Genomic DNA, 20,234 nt, shown 5'->3' on the forward strand with positions numbered 1-20,234 from the left:
GAGGAGGTGGCACATCTAGGCTCCAGTCCTCGCACGCGGGGTGACCTTGGCCAAGTCGCCTCTACACTTTGGGCCTCAGTTTCCCCATCTGTAGGGGGTGCGGGCACCGCGCGAGCCTCGCCCCTTCCCACCTGCGCTATTCCCGGCGCCGCCCAGGAGGAGGTGGCACATCTAGGCTCCAGTCCTCGCACGCGGGGTGACCTTGGCCAAGTCGCCTCTACACTTTGGGCCTCAGTTTCCCCATCTGTAGGTGGGGGGCTGGAGGGGTCTCGAGGCTTTCGAGCAGCTAAGGACGGGGAGGACGCCCTAACGCCGGGAAGCTACCCTCCCGGGCTGCGTGGGGGCTCCAGCCCTTGCGCCCCTCCCTGCAAGCGGATCAGGGCGAGGCAGCCCCAGGCTCACAGGTGGGCAACAGCCCGGAGTCTGTGTCCCCAAGCCCGTTCTGGGAAAAGTCGGACCGACTTGACCCAGGACAACGGCGGGTTGGGCTCTGCCCAGGGTTGACCAACATGGGCGCCGTGGGGGCAGCGGGAACGGCCAGTGCTGGGCCTCCTCACTCCTCCCTGCGGGCGGGGCGACCGGACTCTGGGGTCTGGCTCTGGCGGTGGGGCACACAGGATGCCAGAGCAGTCACATCCTGGGGACCACCCCTCCCGAGCCCTACCTGGGGAAATCGAGGCCTTTCCTCAGCGCCTTCAGAGAGAGGGGAAACTGCCCTGTGCCTGCCTCACAACACCTCTGTAATTGCCCTCCTTGCCAAGGTGAGAGAGAGGCCCCAGAGGCGAAGTGAGTGGAGGGCCCGGCACCTTTCTAACCACTGCGCTGTGGAATCAGGGGCACTGTCCAGAGCCCTGGCAACACCTCTTTGAGGACTTGGGAAAAGATCTCCTTTCCTCCCCACATCACCCCAAGTTGTGGGCTTATTCCGGAAGGGGCCAGGGAACTCCATCCATGGGGTCCAGGTTGTCTGGAAGGGACAAGAGCTGAGTGGGAAGCAGCAGGTGCCCCATCCCCCATCCCCCACCCTGTCCTGAATGGCAGGTGACACTGGAATAAACCAACTTGTTATGTGATCATGGAGCAAGACCCTTGCTCTCTTAGCCTCCAGTGAGAGGGGTGGCAGGGTGGCCCCTGAGGGGGAAATCGCATTGTGGACAGCAGTGCTGGTGGTAGCTGTAGGGCTAGTCAGAGGGTGCCCTACCCCCTGTCCATTAGAAAGTGGAAGTGAAACTGGATGCTGATGGGGGTCTAGGGTACTCTGGGGCAAGGGGTTGGAAGCCTTGCTGGCGCCAGCCTGCCTTGTCACCAAGCCCAGGCCTGGCCCATTCTATGTTGGGGGGCACAGCCACAAACTGAAACTGATGTGCTCCCCCACTACTTCCCATATTGTCTCAGGCAGTCAGATGAGATCCCTCAAGGGAGCTGAAAACCCCTCCGACCAGTTGAAAGACCCTGTTTGCTAGGTGGGGCATCCCCTTCCTCTGTCTCCTTAGGAGATCTTGGGCTGGTTCCTTCCTCCCCTTCTCTGATCCTCAGTTTTTCCATCAGTACGAAGGGGATGGACTAGGATCACTCTAGCTTGATATTCAAACTTCCCCCAGGAATGTTGTTTACCACTCTGGCTTGCAGCCCCCACTTTCCAGGCCTGCCCCGTCTTTGCAAGCCATGGGCCAGCTTCCCTCAACCCCAGGACTGACACCTAAACTAAGCTGTGGTTGGAACCAGCATTTACATGGCTAAATGAGAACTTTAACTCTTTCCTCCCTAGTCAGCTCTTGCCCTTATCTACTCCCCATCCCTTAAGGTAGGAAAAAAACCAACCAAACCAAACCTGTGGCATTCAGGCGCCTGGTTCCTGGTGCATCCCTAGGTTCTTCCATGGCATTTTATCCAGTCTCGGATTTTAGAATTGGGGAGACTGAGGCCAAGGAGGGGAAGAGGTTTGCACAGAGTGATTCTGTGGGTAGAAGGCAACAGAGCTCTCTCTCCTTGGGAAAGAGCACTTCCTTGATAAGTGACTGGGGACATGAGTGTCCATGGAGCACCTGGAGAGAGAGGAGAAGCATGGGAGGAACCTTCTTCCATCTTCTTTCCACCCCTAGTCACAGCCTATTTCCAGGGTTGACATGTGTCTCCCTGAGCCCACATCACAGCTCTGGGAGGTGGGCAGGGCAGAGGTCAGCACACTCCTTCCACCTGCCAGGGCTGCCCTCCCACAAGGCTGAGCACACCTCCAGGCCCCCGGCCTGGCCTGGGAGGCACCTTTTCCTTCAGGGCAGCTCCCAGGCTTCCAGACATGAGCTCATCAGAGCTACTGGTGCCAGGAAGGGAGGGACTGAGGGGAAGCAGGCAGGGCTGCCCAGATCAGGGCACCGTGGGCCCGGGGAAGTATAGGGGGGTGCTATTGGTGAGGCCCTTCAGGCTCTGGTCCCCATTGTAGTGAAGAGGCAGTGGCAGGATTGATCCGCTAAGGGTCAACTGAGGAGGGGTGGAGACAGGCCAAGTGCTCTGGGCTGTAGTGCTAGGCCACCCTCTGCTACCCACTCACTTACTGTGTGACCTTAGGTAAATCCCTTTCTCTCTGTGGGCCTCACTGTCCCTGGCTAGCAATGGGGTGGGATGGGCGCTTAGACACTGGGGTTGCGGTAGTGAATAAGACAGACAGGCCCCTGCCCTCAAGGCACTTGCATTTTAATTGGGAAGATAGAAAAGAAAAAAGGGAGCAAATAAATCATCAAGATAATTTCAGATGGGCAAAAGTGGCATAAAATAATAAGTCATGCTGTTAAGATGGAGAGCAGTTAGGGGGCTACCATGGGTTGGTGGTTAGGAAAGTCCTCTCTCAGAGGTGACTTCGGAACAGAGACCTGAATCTTATTTGAAGCAATGCTCAAGGCTTCCTGGGGGAGGTGTATCTGCAACTGGAGTCTGGAAGAATGGGGCAGCGGGGGTTGGGGAGAATTTGGTTGGGAGGAAAGATTTCCCAGAAGATGGTCACGCTCTGGGGCTAGGGGCTGGGACCAGGGGCTGGGACTGGAGGGTAGGCGCTGGTTGCATCCCCAGGGGCTTCAGACTGCAGATCCAAAGGAGCTTCGCCTGAGATCCGGTCAGTGGGGCGGCTGAACCTGCCTGCAAAGTGGCTCTTCTAAATTAGGCGTGTGTATCTGTGTGTGTGTCTGTGTTTCTGTGTGTGTGCACGGGCACGCGTGTGTGTGTGTTTGTATATGCACGCGCACGCGCGCGTGTGTGTGTGTGGGGCCAGAGTCTTTTGTGAACTGTCCCTGGATATTGGGGCTCAATTGCTACCCAGTGTGGCTAGAGGAGGAGTCAACATGGAAGCCGCCTCCAGGCCCTGTAATTCCAAAGGCTTACACAAGCATTCTGTCTGGAATGAAATCTACCAACTGGCTGCTGCTGCCTGAAATTCCACCAGCCTAGCTTCAGCTTTTCCACTCACTGAGGCAGGGTCGTATAGTACTGTGCAGACCCTGCTCTAGCCTGCCCTGTCAGGCCTCCTAGGGTTGCTGTGGGTGGGACAAAATTCAGTCTACTCCTGAATGCCTTGTGTGTGGCTAATACACAGATTCTGTGGTTGGACCTCTGGGTTCCCTTCCTGGTTAGCTGGGAGATCTTAACTATGTTATGTAACCTCTCTGGGCTTTTGTTTCCTCGTCTATAAAATAGAAACAATAATAGACCCTATTGTATACTGTCGTTCTGAAAATTAAATGAGATGATGATAAATGCTAAAAAAAAAAAAAAAAAAAAAAAAGAGAGAGATACCACTTAAGTATTGTCATGTTTTAGCCGGGCGCAGTGGCTCAAGCCTGTAATCCCAGCACTTTGGGAGGCTGAGACAGGTGGATCACGAGGTCAGGAGATCGAGACCATCCTGGCTAACACGGTGAAACCCCATCTCTACTAAAAAATACAAAAAACTAGCCAGGCGAGGTGACGGGCGCCTGTAGTCCCAGCTACCTGGGAGGCTGAGGCAGGAGAATGGCATAAACCCGGGAGGCGGAGTTTGCAGTGAGCAGAGATCGCACCACTGCACTCCAGCCTGGGCAACAGAGCGAGACTCCGTCTCAAAAAAAAAAAAAAAGTATTGTCATGTTTTGATCTCTGTTAAAATAGCGGTCAGATGTGGTGGCTCACGCCTGTAATCCAGCACTTTGGGAGGCCAAGGCAGGTGGATCACCTGAGGTCAGGAGTTTGAGACCAGCCTGGCCAGCATGGTGAAACCCCATCTCTACTAAAAAAAATACAAAATTAACCAGGAATGGTGGCGCGCGCCTGTAATTTCAGCTCCTCGGGAGGCTGAGGCAGGAGAATCGCCTGAACCCAGGAGGCAGTGGTTGCAGTGAGCTGAGATCATGCCATTACACTCCAGCCTGGGCAACAGAGTGAGACTCCACCAAAAATAAATAGGAATAACAAGTTCTTAAGGAGATGGGCTCTTGCTCAAGACTAGTTGTATCTCACTATAAGTTACTTTTTGATGTTTGGCCACCTCCCAAGTAGCTGGGACTGCAGAGATGCGCCACCATGCCCAGCTAATTTTTGTATTTTTAGTAGAGACATTGTCTCACTATGTTGCCCAGGCTGGTCTTGAACTCCTGGGCTCAAGTGATCCATCTGCCTCAGCCTTACAGGCATGAGTCACCATGCCTGGCCTAGGAACAGGTTTTGATGGTGGGAGAATTGGCACAAGCACAGTGGGAAATGCCTGGACTGAGCTTCAGGAATGGATGCTTGAACCTCTGCTCTTAGCTGACTGGCTGGTGTTCTTGGGCAAATCATTTGCTTCCTCTGGGCCACAGGCTTCACTTCTGACTGCTGAGATATGGATCTGGGGGGATCATGGGTGTGACAAAGATCCTTACTGGCTTGTCACCAAAAACATGGGGCTAGCAGGAGGGGCTGACATCATGGTGTCAAGGGTCAAGGAAGGGCAGGCTGGGTGAGCCCCTGGGACAGGAGAGTGGGCTAACCTGAGACCCTTGTGTGTAATCCTCCAGAATAAAATCTCTTGGAGTCTAAGAGTGCTTGAAAGATAAAAGCCACAGTTCTTGAAAAATGATTATTTACTGTTATTTACTATGTACCATGGGTGCTTTAAGTTCTTCATGCATCACTCCATGAGGTGAGTACTGTTATTAGCATTTTGCAGGTGGGAAACTGAGGCACAGATAGATTGGTTAAGTGAGCTTCCAAGGTCACACATCTGGTAAGTGACTAGATTCAAATGCAGGCAGTCTGGCCCCAAAGACTGTGCTTAACTTCTTCACAACATGGTCTCTCCCACACTAGATGGAGTGCCAGGGGCTCAGAAAAACAAGCCACCTGTCCCAGAACAGGCAGCGTTCATCTTTGATCCTCATTATCCCTGAAGCTGAGGTCCTGGAAGGAGGAGCCTCACTGGGTCTAGGGTCCAGGGCTCTGAGATCGGCCCTTGAACCAGCTCAACCTTTCTATTCCCCTGGGAGTAGGTCAGAGAGGATCAAGGGTGCCCTGCAGTCACTGTGGGCGTGGAAGGCTCTGCCAGGGCCTGATGAGTGGGCATTGTTAGTGCCTTGGAGCTTGAGTGGCTCATAAGTGCTTAAGTTGTAATAAACTTCCATGCAGTCTGGCACACTGCCACCGTTGTACAGGTAGGGGAAACTGAGGTCAGAGTGTTTAGGGACCAGCCCAGGGTCACACAGGCAGAGGACACGCTTCATCCCTGAGCCTCCTGTCCTGCCTTCTGGGCCGCTTAGTTCTTGTGGGCTCCATAGGAAGATGAGATGTTGGGGACCCTCCCACGGATACCTAAGGTGGTCCTAGCCTCCTCAGCCAGGACATTATTCCCAATATGGGGTCCTTTGGGAGGGCACATGGAGTTGGGGGATGGGGAGAGTACTGATTAAAAAATAGACTGTCACGCGCACAGAGAACAAGCATGCCACCACCCAGCCCGAGCCAGTTGGCTCCCCTGTGCCCGGCTGCCAGGCCCCACTCAGGTCTCCTGCTGGGGGCCCCGCCCACCACACCCTGGCTCTGGGCCTGAGGCGGAATGCTCCTATCCACCCTCTCCTCTCCCTCCTGCATCCCTGCCCAGCCTCCAGGCAGATGGTGCACTTACTGAGCTTGGGTGGGCCTGAAGCTCAGCTGTGGAGTTTAAGCTGTGCCAGGGGCGTCTGGCATCCTCACACACTGGCTGTGTGGCCTTGAATGAGCCCTTTCCCTCTCTGGGCCTCAGACATTGACAGGGTAATGCTGTCAATCAAGGTTCTTTTCCAGATTTCTTCTCTCCTTTAGACCTGACAAACAGTGCGGGAGACCCCACTCAGAGAGGTGATGTGACCTGCAGTGGCCACTCAGCTAGGGTGCAGCACAGCAGAGGCTGATGCCCAGATAATCGTGCAAATCCCAATCCTGTACAACTCCGGGTGAGTGAGGTCACATGGAAGCATGGAGGCAGGAGGCTTTGCAGTTGTGATGTGAGCAGTGTTTCATGCATTTGCTCTTTTACTTAGTCAACAACTGTTTATTGAGCCTCAGCTATGGCCGAGGCACAGGGGCATGGACATAGCCAAGGTCCCTGCCCGGCAAGGACAGGCAGACTGACATGAAAACAAATCCTGATGGAATTACAAAGCTGATGAGCGTTTAGGGGAGAGGCAGAGGGTGTTGTGACAGGAGAATGTGACCTCTGAGGGCCTTGGGATCTGTGAACAGACCTGAAGGATGAGAAGTATGGTCAGAAAGGGGCAGCCGAGGGGGCAAGGGAAGAAAGGGCTCTAGGAAAAGGAGCGGCCAGTACAGAGGGGAGAAAGTGCTGGGCTGGCCGAGCGCTAGGAAGAGGGTCAGCACGACTGGAGCCTCGCTGGCTGGGAGGTGAAGCACCACGACGGGAGCTGCAGCGCGGGGGTGGGGGCATTGGGGCTGGTGGTACAGGGCCTGGAGCCTGTGAAGGGGCTTGAGGCGGATCATAGGAAGGAGGAGCATGCTGGTGCTGATCTGGAAGGCGGGTCTTTCCTCTTTTCCTTTCGTCTTTCCCTTGGATGTCCACCCTGATAGTGCTATCGACAGACCCCATCCATGCCCCCCCAGCCACTTCATGAGGTGGCTGAATGCAGAGTCTGGGGCCATCTCTCCCTTCTTTCTTCAAGGAGGGTTATGGAGGCCCAGCAGGTCTCAGATGTAAGCTGGTGAGAGTGCATTCCTGGGCAGGAGGCTGCGGTCACTCAAGCTGAGTGCCCCTGTTCAGGTGAGTTCTTACTTCCTTTTATTCCCTGTGGGAGTCTGTGGACAAAGGAGGGTCAGGTTGTGTCTGAATGAAGGCCGCCCCTGGACTTACTTCCACTGCCTGTAACGGCTGCCTGTCCCCTGTTCCATTCCAGGCACCAACCCCGCCCCAACCCCGGAGCCAAAGCCCTGCGATGGCAGGCGGGAGGCTTGCGTTCTGAGCCCAGCTCTGCTGGGCGCTCTAGGGCACACCACTTTTCCCCCCGGGCATCAGTTTCCCGGTCTCTATTATAGATAAATACTCTAATGTTTCTGCACTCAATGTGTGGCCCATGGATGCAGTATCGGCATCACCCAGAAGCTTGTTAGAAATGCAGAATCCCAGGCCGCATCCCAGACTTCCTGAATTACAATCTGCATTTTGACAACATTCCTGAGTAATTTCCATGTACTTTAAATTATGAGAAGCACTGTTCTAGGTCAGTTATTTTTAAACTTAAGACAAATGAAAATCTATAGCATATTTTTCCTTCTCTAAAGCTTTACATATAAACACATAAGAGGGCACCCACCCACTCTATATTTATTCATCCCATGAACAAGGAGGGGGAGGAGTGTGGAGGGGTAAGCTAGAGGCACAAGCTTTATTAGGATGGGCGTCAGAAAGGAGGAGGAAAAGATAAAACAGGCTGGTGGAGGGGCGGGTGCCATCTGCTCACCTCTTGAGCACTCCTGACAGTTGGCCTCTAAGGGCCCTTTCGGCTCTGCCCTCCAGGCACCTCTGCTTCATGGGTTTGGAGAGGGAGTGCTTGATAATCCATAGTCCAGTGACGTCTTTCCCTGCTTGTCCCTATCTTGCTGTCCTGCCCTCTTCCCCTTGGAATCCCTGAAAGAGTAGCCGGTGCTATTCTTAGTGTGACAGGGTGGTGAGGAGAGAACATACTAGTGCATTATTTATGTCTGTGAGTCAACAGGATTACATCCAGGACTCCCAGAACACCGCCTCCCAGCTTGGCCTTCATCACAGCCATGGCAGGCGGTCCACTATATGCAGATGGAGGGCAATTTCCCAGGACCCAGAAACCATTCCTTCTGGCCCTGCTCAGAGTCCCTACCCCTCGACCTGGGAAATGACTCATGAAATACCATGGTCAGTTAGGACTAGGAAAGAGCTGCTTTGGCCATATCATTTCCTTTCATCATGCATTCAGCATATATTTATTGAGCACATATTACATGCCATAGATGTGGGTGCATGGGTGGAGGAAACAGGGTTCCTACCTTCCGAGAGCTCATACTTTAGCCAGAGAGTTAATGTGCAGTAGTGTAGGTTTCAGGCCTTTGCCTATGTGAGAGCTGATCTGAGCAATAATATAGCAGAGTAGGAATTAAGAATCTTTTGGAGGAAACTGAGGCTCAGCACATATAAGGCTTGGTGCAGGTCACCATAGCTAGTGATCAGGTTGAACTCAGATTAGTTAGAATAAAACAACTATTTTAGATCAGATGGTAGTGTGTAGCGTTAGGGCTCTGGGGACTCTCTGCACTACCAGTCAGAAGGATCTTGTGGCTGGAAGGAAATTAACTGGTTGAGGTTGTCCTGTTCTCCAGAGTCATGGAGAAGTCATGTGTACTCAAAGTTTTCATAAACCTGGAGCGGAAGGACAGTTATACTGGGGGCTGGGAGTCAAAATCACATGGGATGAGAGGATAAGGCCCCGAAGTGGTGCACCACCTGAGGCTGTGCCAACGGCTCTGGCTGGGAGCCAACGAACCATGAGATCCTGGGCAGGTCCCTTGCCCTTTCTGTGCCTCAGTTTTCTAGTCTGTAAAATGGTGTAACAATCCTTGCTCTGTCTCTATCTCTGATGGATGAAAAGCACTAGGAAAACTATAAAAGTGTTTGCATAGTCAAGGAATGCTATAAAATTACCATATATAATTATCATAGGCTGTGTGCAGTGGCTCATTCCTATAATCTCAGCACTTTAGGAGGCCAAGGTAGGAGGATTGCTTGAGCTCAGGAGTTCAAGACTAGCCTGGGAAACATAGTGAAAACACACCTCTATTAAAATAAAAATTTTTAAAAAAGACAATTATAAAAATATGTTTTATTAAATTTTTTATTAACATTATGGAGTCTTACTGTGTGCAAGTCTGTATTCCAGACATTTTCTTGTGTTAACTAACTTACACACTTAGTTATAAGATCATGGACTCTAAAGCCTGGTGGGTCCCCAACCTGGCTGTGCACAGAACCCCTTTGGGAGCCTGTTAAGGTGCATATTCTGTGGTCTCACAGGTCTAAGGTAGAGCCCAGGAATCTGCATCTTGACCACATTCCCTGAGGGATTCTGAAGCACCTACAAGTTTCTGATCTGGACCAGAGAAGGGAAGGAACTTGCCAGAGGCCTCACATTGAATTGGAGACCAGGTTGAGGCTAAAACCCAGATCTCCAGCTCCTGGCCTGATCCTTTCCCTCTACTCTTCAGTTGCCCCCCAAGTACCCTAGAGGAATGAAGGTGGAGATGACTTTGGTGACAGGTGAGGATGCTGGTGATGGTGCTAAGGTGTACGGTGCTGTGGTAGGCATTTCACATGGCTTATTCCATTTAATGGCAATAAGGATAGAAAAGGGGACATTCAACTGGGCACAGTGGCTTATGCTTGTAATCCAAAGACTTTGAGAGACCAAGGTGGGAGAATTGCTTAAGGCCAGAAGTTTGAGACCAGCCTGGGCAACAAAGTGAGACCTCGTCTGTACAAAAAATCTTTTAAAATTAGCCGGGTGTGGTGGTGCATGCCTGTAGTCCCAGCTACTTGGGAGGCTGAGGCAGGAGGATCCCTTATCCCTGGTAGGTCACTGCCACGAGCTGTAATCGCGTCACTGCACTCCCACCTGCCAGCCTGGGTGACAGAGTGAGACTCTGTCTTAAAACACACGTGCACACACACACAAAAGGGGACACTCTCCACAGCCACATGATCCCCTGGCTCATTTGAGCATCAAGTGGCAGGTTTTAATGTACCCTTGGAAAAGGGAGACTATGAGTGAGACGCAGAGATACTGGAGAAGTAAATTTGAAACCATACCATCGGTGCATTGTCCGTTCTCCAGGAGCATGTGCCCTCAAGGCAAGAGTTGTCTGCTAACCCGGTTACTTGAAGACAGGGCAGGCTGGCAGGAAGGAAACATGTATGTCCCACAAGGTGTGTACCTGATGCCCATCCATCCGTGCCAGCCTTCCACATGAGTCCCATGTACCTATGGGTGCTCAGTGTGCACAGATTTGTGTGTATGTCCTGCCCCCTCTGTGGGTGTGCATGTGTGCCTGGGCACGCTCTGCTGTGTGTAGCACAGGCTTGAAGCAAGCAGCACCTCTGTGTGTGGGCATACGTGCAGAGGAGGATGTGCTGCTGCCGGCTGGAACCTCTCCAGCGTTAAGAGGCTACTGAGAATGCGTGTATGTTGCAGGTGTATGTGTGTGTGTATGGAAAGGGTTGCAACGCAGAGCTCAGAAGGAGAAGGGCCATTAGAGAAAACATTTGTTTGTTTGTTGGTTGGTTGGTTTTAGACAGAGTCTTGCTCTGTCACCCAGGCTGGAGTGCAGTGGTGCAATCTTGGCTCACTGCGACCTGCGCCTCCTGGGTTGAAATGATTCTCTTGCCTTAGCCCCTGAAGTAGTTGGGATTACATGCATGCGCTACCATGCCTGGCGAATATTTTTAGTAGAGACGGAGTTTCACCATGTTGGACAGGCTGGTCTTGAACTCCTGACCTCAAGTGATCTCCCCGCCTCAGCCTCCCAAAAGTGCTGGGATTATAGACGTGAGCCACTGCACCCGGCCCACGCTTTTCTTATTCATGTCTTACCTCCATATTATGTGTATCATTCTTTTTTTTTTTTTTTTTTGAGACAGAGTCTTGCTCTATCGCCAAGGCTGGAGTGCAGTGGCCGGATCTCAGCTCACTGCAAGCTCCGCCTCCCAGGTTTACGCCATTCTCCTGCCTCAGCCTCCCAAGTAGCTGGGACTACAGGCGCCCGCCACCTCGCCCGGCTAGTTTTTTGTATTTTTTAGTAGAGACGGGGTTTCACCGTGTTAGCCAGGATGGTCTCGATCTCCTGACCTCGCGATCCACCTGTCTCGGCCTCCCAAAGTGCTGGGATTACAGGCTTGAGCCACCGCGCCCGGCCATATGTGTATCATTCTTAAACCCGCCAGGTATGAGCCTGCCTCAGGACCTTAGCACTCGCTGTTCCCTCTGCCTGCCTTGTTGCCCTAGACAAGCATATGCCTCACTCTCTCACCTTCTTACGTTCTTTGCTCAGATGCGCCCTCTCAGTGAGGATGGCTTTAGTTATCATATCATCTACCTTTGGTTATCATATCTGCCTTTGGTTATCATATCTACCTTTGCAAATCACTCCTCACCCCTTACAGTCCGTATACCCCCAGTCCCTGCTTTATTTTTTATAGCATTTATCATCTGACTTACTTGTGTATTTATTATCTTGTTCCCTTATTTGAATGCAAGCAGAGGTTTTAATCTGTTTCCCTTCGCGCCTGTGAACAGTGCCTGGCCCTTAGTTGGTGTACAATAAATACTCATGGAATGAATGAATCCATGCACCACCTGTACGTATTTTCTTTAAATTTTGCCAGTGAAATGTCCACTTTAGCCTCTCCTTAGGCAGCAATATACCTGAGATCACAAGTGTGTTTATTATACCTCTTTTCCAATTCACATTTGAAACGTACATAACTATTAAGATTTTAAATATCAGGGTACCGCCTAAAATCCTTTTTGCTTCCATTAGTGGTGGGGGCACTACACTCTAGGAACCACCAGTCCAGTCCAATCCCTCCTTTGGACAAATTGGATGCACTGAGGCCCCAAGAGGGTCAGGGATCAGCCCAGTGTCTCGCCCAGATTGTGACAGGACAGACCCTAGAACCAAATCTCCTGACTTCTAGTCTTCTTTTCTTTTGTAGTTTGAGGGAAACATGGAGGGCAGGACTGCATGATTCAGCCTTTCCCTGGCAGGAGACTCCTCCTGTTGGAGTGGGGCCAGACCTGCCTGGTAATTGGTGAATGGCAGCAGAGGAGAGGGCCATGGCAGGGTCAGCAGCCTCCAGCGCCCCAGAGCCATGGTGTCCTCCTCTGAGGGGCCCTGGAGTTCAAAACTGATTCTGGCTAGAAGTGACATGGGGATCCCTGTGCAGAGAGGATGCTAGGGGGTGTTGGGAAGGGGGATGGGGTTGATGATGAGCAGAAGAGTGAGACCAGACCCAGAGAGGGGTGGTGAAGACAGGGAGAGAGACAGATACAGCCCCAGCCTGGTCGAGTTATGCAGAGGTGGGTGTGTGCAAAAGCCTACAGTTAACCACCCCCCCAAGGTGTGCACAGTGCTTTATACTTTAGAAATCACTGCTGCGTCTCATTTACTCAGCAGCTACTCTGCAAAGCAGATATTATCATCCCTGTTTCACTGATGATGAAGTTGAGACTCAGAGAGGTGAAATGATTTACTGAAGGTAGCCCAGCAATTTGAATTGGATGCCTTGCTGAGCCATAGCTGGGAGAAGAACTGACTGCACCTCTGATTGGATTTGGTAAAGGAGGGCTGTCTGTGGGAGGAGCAGGCAGGCTGAATGGATTCGGGAGCGAGGGGCCGGCTGGAAACCCACAGTCCATGGATTCGGGAGCGAGGGGCCGGCTGGAAACCCACAGTCCACTCACTGGCCAAATAACCTTGACAAATCGCAAAACCTTTCTCTTTGAGGCTCAGTTCCCTCATCTGTAAAATGAGAATAATGGCACTCCCTAACTCACATCTTGTGAGGGTAAAATAAAACAACATGATGAAAAATGATAACACTGAAACCGAACGCCTCGCACATTTGATGTGCTCAGGAAGCAGCAACTTGAGTGATGAACATGAGTGCACCCGGCCCCTGATGAGTTTGCGCACAGTGACCACCTGCCACGACTGAGGGATTCCCAGTGCCTTCTTTGGCAGCTGTGAGTGAGCCTGAGACCCCGTCTGGGGGACCCGCAGGGGTTGGGGGCACGTTTGTCTGTCCCAGAGCCCCAGGCTGGTGATGACGCCTCCTGGGGATAAACCTCATCTCTCTGTTGTTTACCCCATGTGCGGTGACTTTGTCATTATCATTCCTCCTGCGTTTTTTCTCTGAGTTATTTATTTTTCTGTGAGGAAGGAATGTGGGGAATTTACCACAGGGCGCTGGCCTTCACGTTCAGCTGGGCTGCAGGGCGTCCTTTCCTATAAGAAGGAAGCTGCTGAGACAGATGGCAGGAGAGGTGGAGGCGGAGGGTCCTAGCTGGCTCTGTGGCCCAAGGAGTGGGGGGCGGTTATGTAACTCACCGGAGGCCCAGGTTCTGGTCTCTGGTCTTGAGCCTGGTAATGTACGTAGCTCCTGTGGAACTGTTCCTGGCCCTTCCCATTCACCCCTGGCCTGTGGGCAAGCCCAGTGGGTGTGTTCTTCTACCAAAGTTTCCTTTCTATTCAGCTAGTCTAGGTTTGGGGTATGGGGGTGGGTAGGAGAGTGGGGTGGGGGTTATCTTGAACCTCCTAGTCTCTGCTGAGCTATCCTCATTGCTTGGAATGCTTCCTTATCTCCATCTTTCAAGATCTAGGACATATGTCACCTCCTCCAGGAAGCCTTCCTGGATTGCTTCATCCTAATTCATCTTTCTCTTAGGTTCTATGTTCTCCCCTCACTTCATGAAACATTCTTCCTCTTAGATCTAACACAGCGATTTGAGACTTCATCTCCCTCTTCTCTCACAAGCGTGTTGCTCTCTCCTTCCTTCTCCTCCCACTCCCAGGAACCACCCTCTAGATCTTTGATCTAGAATCTAGATGAATCTTGGATTTAGACAAATCTAAAATTCATCTCCAGGGATGAATGGTGAAGCAAAATATGAAGGGGGAGGCTTTGGATTGTGGAAGTGCTCATCCTTTAGTAGTTTATTTAGTCAACACAGTGATGGTTTCAGCCCCTCGTGGCTGATGACTTCTGCTGAGTCTGGGGACATTTACAGAGGACGGAGACCAGTCCTGACCCTAGGCTGGCACAGGGCTAAGGAGAAGGACCACATCTTTGTGGTGGGCCCAGAGTGTGCCAGGCCCTGGGAAGAGTAGGGAACCCACAGATGACCTAGGCCCCGCCCTGACCCTGGCAGAGGCAGTTTAGGGGAAACCACCTCTTTCCCCTGCCCTGACTTGCCACCTTTTTGTCCTTTAGATTATGTGTTTTCTCTGGAAAGGCAGGGTGTGACGGTCCTTTCTGTATTCCTAAGGCTTCCAGGGAGCTGGGAGTGGGGAGAGGGAAACAGCAGGAGGGGGCTTCGTGAGCACAGGACTAGCTCACCAGGGTTGGACTGGAGAGGTGGAAGGCTGGGCTGTGCTCCTGTGATCCTCTCTGTGAGCCCTCCCTTTTCAGTTTGCTGTATACTTGGGGCTCAGCCTGCCTCTCTCTGGGTTACCATCTCAAAGTTTCTAAAAATCGACTGATTATAGATTAATGATTACCCCAGTAGAGTGGGCAAGAGAGAGGCTGTGGCTCCTGGCCTTTGGCAGGGCCCTGGTCAGCCAGCAGGGAGCAGGATAGAAGATCCTGCAAGGATAGAAGATGGGTCGGGCCTGCGCTGACTGAAGAGCCCTCATCTTAGCTTCCCCTAACCCTTCCATCTCTGCCCTCCCTGATCCCGACCCAGTGCCAGCAGAGAGAAACCAGAAGTTTGGCCAGGCCCAGCCTCCTTACCCCGGGTTTCTGAGTTTTCTCAACCTGCTGTTTCCTCTGAGCCCTGTTTCTGTTTGGGGCCTCTGGGCCAGGTTGAACAGGGGAGGAGCACTGATCTAGGAGTCTGAATGGACTGATGAGGGCTTCCGACAAGAAATGGCTGTTGGGCTGGGCCTGGGTGGGTGAGTAGGGAAGGTGAGTTTGCTCTGTGGGGAGCTCTTCGGAAGGAAGGCATCCAGGCTTGAGATCAGTCAGACCATGAGGGGCCCTTGCTAAGCTGTGAGACCTGGAGTGAGTTAGCTGCTTCTGTGTGCCTCATCTTCCTCATCTACGAAATGGGGATAAGGGAACCTCCTCTCTGAGCTGCTGTGAGGATTAAATGAGAAAAGGCACGTTAAACCCCTGGCTTGGAGCACCTGGCTGGTGCTCCCAGAATGTTGGCTCTTGTCATTCTCATAGATTTCATGTTTATTCTGCAAGTGCCAGTGGAAGATGTGGAGGGGACCAGGGAGGAATACAGAGGTGAAGCCGTAAAGGCCCCTGCCCTCGAGGCCGCTGCAGTCTCTGGGGGAAAATAGGGCCCAGAGCCTGATTGCTACAAAACAAAACACTGGGAGGGGGCGGCATGGCCCACGTGACTGGCCCTGGACTGGGCATTGGGCCAACCTGGGCTTGAATTTCAGCTTTTCCTCTGGCTGGCTGTGCGACCTTGAGCAAGTCACTGCACCCCTCTGAGCCAGCGTCTTCTCTATTGTGGAAATGAGGATAGTGCTGGCCTCCTGGGTTGCTGTGGAAGTGAGTGAAGTAAGGCCCTGTCCTGGTACCTGGCATGTGGTGAGCACACCCTGAAAGATAACTTTTACTAGAATAAATAATACGCAAGGTGATGGTTATGAAGTGGTGCAGATAGAACGTTGGTGGATCAGGGAAGGCTTTTTGGAGGGGGTGGTAGCATTCTAGGTAGGCCGGAAATCTGAGGGATTAGGGCATGTAGAAAGGATGTGAGACAGAGGAGGGTTCCCGGTAGAGGGGGGTCTGTGCAAACGCTGCTCTGCAGGCAGGAATTCACTGGGCAACTGTGGGAACTACAGGCCACCGAACTCCCTCCACTGTTGCTGAGGGCACAGAGAGAAGGTGAGTGAGCTCTCGGGCAGGTCCCAATGGAGGGGCTTTGAATGCCAGGATGAAGCCTCTCCTCTTGATCCTCCATGTCCTGGGGAGGCAGCAGAGGGTTTTGAGCAGGAGAGAGGCATGAGTGGAGCCCAGAGGGAGGAAGATGAATCTGGCAGCGTGGGGCGGGTAGATTGGCGGGGGAGAGACTGGGGGTGGAGAGGCCATTTAAAAGGCTGTTGCAAAATCGGTTTTCCTGATAAAGAGCTGGGCTGAGTCATCTGTGGAGGAGAAAAGTCATATCCAGCTCCTTCGTGTTGCTGTCGATGTGGGATTTTCCTGGCTTCGTCAGCCAGGCAATTGGCTGCCTTTGCCCGAGGCTTTGAGCACCGAGGCCCGAAGGCCGGCAGGAGCATCCAGGGAGAAGCTTGGCTTCAGGGAGGACACAGCAGAGTGAGTAAGATGAGCACCCGGAGGTGCATTTGTGGCTTGGGCTATATGACTTAGGGCATGTGGTGTCCCCCTCTGATCTTAGTCTCTCCTCTGGGCATCAAGGGAGAGAGGTATGCGGTGATTTCTGCCAGCCTGTGAGTGGTGAGGCGGGGGCTGGGCCTGGGGCTCCCCACCCCACTTCTGTGTCTTCTCCCATGCCCGGCAGTCTTTCCCACCAAAGCCTAGATTATTCTCCTCCCAAGAGGAGGTCTGGCAGTCTGCCGGCCCCAGTCAGGTTGCACTCGCCATGACTCTGGGGATGGAGAAGTCCCCAGGGCCTGGAGCCTGCGTCATTTCCTCCTTTCAGCGGGAGGAATGGGGAAGGGGCTGCCAAGGTAGCCAGGCCATCACTCAGGCCTCTCCATTTTCCTGCCCCCAGCTGAGCCAGAGGTTGTGCAGTGGCCAGTCATTGGTTCCTTCCTGACCTCACCAGGGGGGCAGTTTACCCAGCCTGTTTACCCTTCCTGTTGCCAAGACCCCTGGACAACCACAATGGGCTGCCTTGAGCCAATCTCTATTCCTACCCTTGGCCCCCTGGCCCACCCCACCCCACCCGACCCTGGCTGGACACTCCCATTGACGGCATCGTGTAAAGAAGCATTTCCTTGAATTCTCCCTGTCCTGACCTTCTGCTCTGGCCTCCCCTCCCCGGCCCCACCTCCCTCCTGCGGATCCTCCGTCCACACGGGCCCCAAGTGGTGGGCAGAACAGGCAGCTGTCCACAGTGGGTGGTGGGGGGGGTGGAAAGGGTTTGTCTCTTCCTACGCCAAATGAGAACTGGGGTCTCCTGACTCCCAACATTGTGATCTTCCCACTCTACTAATCTTTCATGCCCTAGCAGTCCTTTCTACCTTAGTAAGAATGAGTTCATCAACTCTTCTTCTGAGAGGAAGAAGTGGGAGAAAGAAGGAGTTGTTCTAGGCAGCTGGGTTTTCAGGGGAGAAGACGCTGCTAAGGGGCATTGATCACGAGATGAGGAAGCAGAGAGCTTTGCAGACCATCATCCAGGAGTACTGGAGCCTCTCTTGTTTTTTGTCTTTCCAGAGTCCTAGTCTGGAAGGAGAATAGTTAAGAGATTAGACTCAGAGCCAGACTTTTCTGAGTTTTGAATTCCAGCTCTGCCACTCTTAAGTTGTGTGACCCTGGGCAGGTCTCTCTGAGCCCGTTTCACCTGCAGAATGAGAAGAATCACAGGACTTACCTCTTGGAGGTGCTGTGAGAACTGAACAAGGTGGTGAGCATCAAGTGCACAGCACTGCACCTGGGCTGCAGTGGGGGCTCGGTAGTGACAGTGGTCATTGCAAACCCCCTTCTAATGACTGTGCTGGGGCTTCTCGCCTACTCCCCCACTTCAGGATTTACCCTGTTGGACCCAAGTCTCCTGACCCCAGGCAGCTTTTCATTGTGTCCGCGCTCCGCCCCTTCCTCTCTTGAAGGCCTGTCTTCAGGGCTCCTGATCCAATGTCCAGGGTGGGTCTTTAAAGGGCTAGCCCCCCAACCTGGCTCTGCATCAGTTTGGGTGGGGAGGCGGTGGGGACATCATGACTTGCACAAGTGCAGGCCACAGCCAGGCCAATTGAGGGTTCAATGAGGTACCTGTCCCCTGTAGCCTTTGGCTACTTCCCCACCCCCACCTTTGACATCAGGAGCAAGATCTTGAAGCAGCTGCCTGGGATATTGCCAGAGAGGGCAGCTCCCTAGTCTGAGGAATTTTAGAGGGACTTGCCCCCTGGTGCCCTGCTACGAGGGACTCTGGGGTGCCCCCTCCCTCCCCAGCTTTGTTTGTGAAGGGTGGCAAAAATCATCTGGATGGCTGGCTGGATCTGGTCCAAACCTCCTGCTGAATTCCTTTTCCATGGAGTCACTGTGGGCTGGAGTGTGGGCTGCAGGAGCTTGCCTTGGAGGGCAGGGCTCTCTTACCTCCTGGCCTTTTCTGCCATTCCTCTTGTTCCAGAACAGTAGCTTGGGAGCAGTTCTAAGCTCAGAGAGGTGGCGGTGATGGGATCTTAGCAGCAGCCCAGGCTGTGAATGGAGCCTCACTGGGAGTCAGCTGACCTGGTCTTGGACTCACATCCTCCTCTCTGACCCCTTCCTTGGCTGGGCCTCCCAGGCCAGCTTATTTCTAAAGGCCCTTCACACTCTGACATTTGAGGATTTTCTAAACCCATGGCCTTCTAGAGCCAGTAAGGAGAAAAGCAGAAAAATGCAAGGGCATTGAGAGGTCTGGAGTAATCAAACACTGAAGTGCTTTCTATGAGCCTCGCACGGTGGGAACCGGCCAGCCAGGAGCCTAGTGCTCTCTGCAGTAACGCAGAGCCACGTGTGAACACAGCTCTACTCCTTTTGGCTCTGTGATCTTGGGCAGCTCACTTTACCTCTCTGGGCCGTAGATTTCTCATCAATAAATAATAATAATTTGTGCCTTATAGGGTTGTTTTGAAAATTAAATAATATGAGTAAAGTATGTGTATAGGTATACAGTAAGTGACCAATCAATGTTAGCTACTGTTGCTGCAACTGTGTCATAAGAAACACTGGTAGGACCACAGATGTTTATCCCGACCCTGTCCCAAGAGGATCTGATGTATCTGCAAATCTCTGCAGGGCTGTCAGGCTGGAATGAATGAGAAAGCTTTTTTTTTTTTTTTTTTTGAGATGGAATGTTGCTCTGTCACCCAGGCTGGAGCGCAGTGGTGTGATCTCAGCTCACTGCAATCTGCCTCCCTGGTTCAAGTGATTCTTCTGCCTTACCTCCCAAGTAGCTGGGATTACAGGCGCCTGCCACCACACCCAGCTAATTTTTGTATTTTTAGTAGAGATGGGGTTTCACCATATTGGCCAGGCTGGTCTTGAACTCCTGACCTCATTATCCATCTGCCTTGGCCCCCCAAAATGCTGGGATTACAGACGTGAACCACCACGCCTGGCTGAGAAGATTTTTTTCTGTGCAGCCTGGGGAGGCAGACCCACATCAAGAAAGTGGATGAAGGCTGGACATGGTGGCTCACACCTGTAATCCCAGCGCTTTGGGAGGTTGAGGTGGGTGGATCACTTGAGCTCAGGAGTTCAAGATCAGCCTGGGCAATATAGTGAAACCCTGTCTCTACAAAAAATACAAAAATCAGCCAGGCATGGTGGCACATGCCTGTAGTCCCAGTTACTCAGGATGCTGAGGTGGGAGGAACGCTTGATCCCGGAAGGTTGAGGCTACAGTGAACCATGATGGCGCCGCTGCCCTCCAGCCTGAGCGACAGAGCAAGATCCTATCTCAGAAAAAAAAAAAAAAAAAAAAAAAAGTGGATGGAAGTTAATGTAAGGAGGAACTTTCTGACTGAGGAATGTTAATTAGTGGAAGGCACCTCCTGGGGGAGTGAGCTCATGTCACCTGAGTATATAAGCAGAGACTTGCACACTCAAGGGTGTGGTTTTGAAGATGCAAGAATTGTGTGGGGATTGGACTTGGTGACAGCCGCCTCTGAGATTCCGAGGTTCTGTGTTTGGGGGCAGTAAGCTCTGCCTCCCCGTAGCTCTGGAATCCCCTGCTGTTTGACCTTCAGCGAATCTCCTATGCTGGAAGAGTATCTGACCTTTTCCAGGGAGTGGAATGGGGTGACCAATTGCCAGCTTATGCCAG

At 52.5% G+C, this 20,234-nt stretch overlaps 1 protein-coding gene across 4 annotated transcripts in view; it reads left to right on the forward strand.

Annotated features, from left to right (window-relative positions):
- Positions 1-20,234, forward strand: part of SYNPO (synaptopodin) — a 59,535-nt gene that overhangs the window by 24,660 nt on the left and 14,641 nt on the right. The window contains exon 1 of one of the 4 annotated variants that reach the window (XM_011931596.1): positions 16,066-16,132. The exons of 2 other annotated variants lie outside the window; for them this stretch is intronic. The gene's annotated coding sequence lies outside the window, so the exon portion shown is untranslated. Of the gene's footprint in view, positions 1-16,065; positions 16,133-16,351; positions 16,562-20,234 lie in introns of those variants that run through there. One more of the 4 variants, XM_011931595.1, reaches the window with a different exon arrangement.

This window comes from Colobus angolensis, unplaced genomic scaffold (assembly GCF_000951035.1).
Source record: "Colobus angolensis palliatus isolate OR3802 unplaced genomic scaffold, Cang.pa_1.0 Scaffold90, whole genome shotgun sequence".
Lineage (NCBI taxonomy): Eukaryota > Metazoa > Chordata > Mammalia > Primates > Cercopithecidae > Colobus > Colobus angolensis.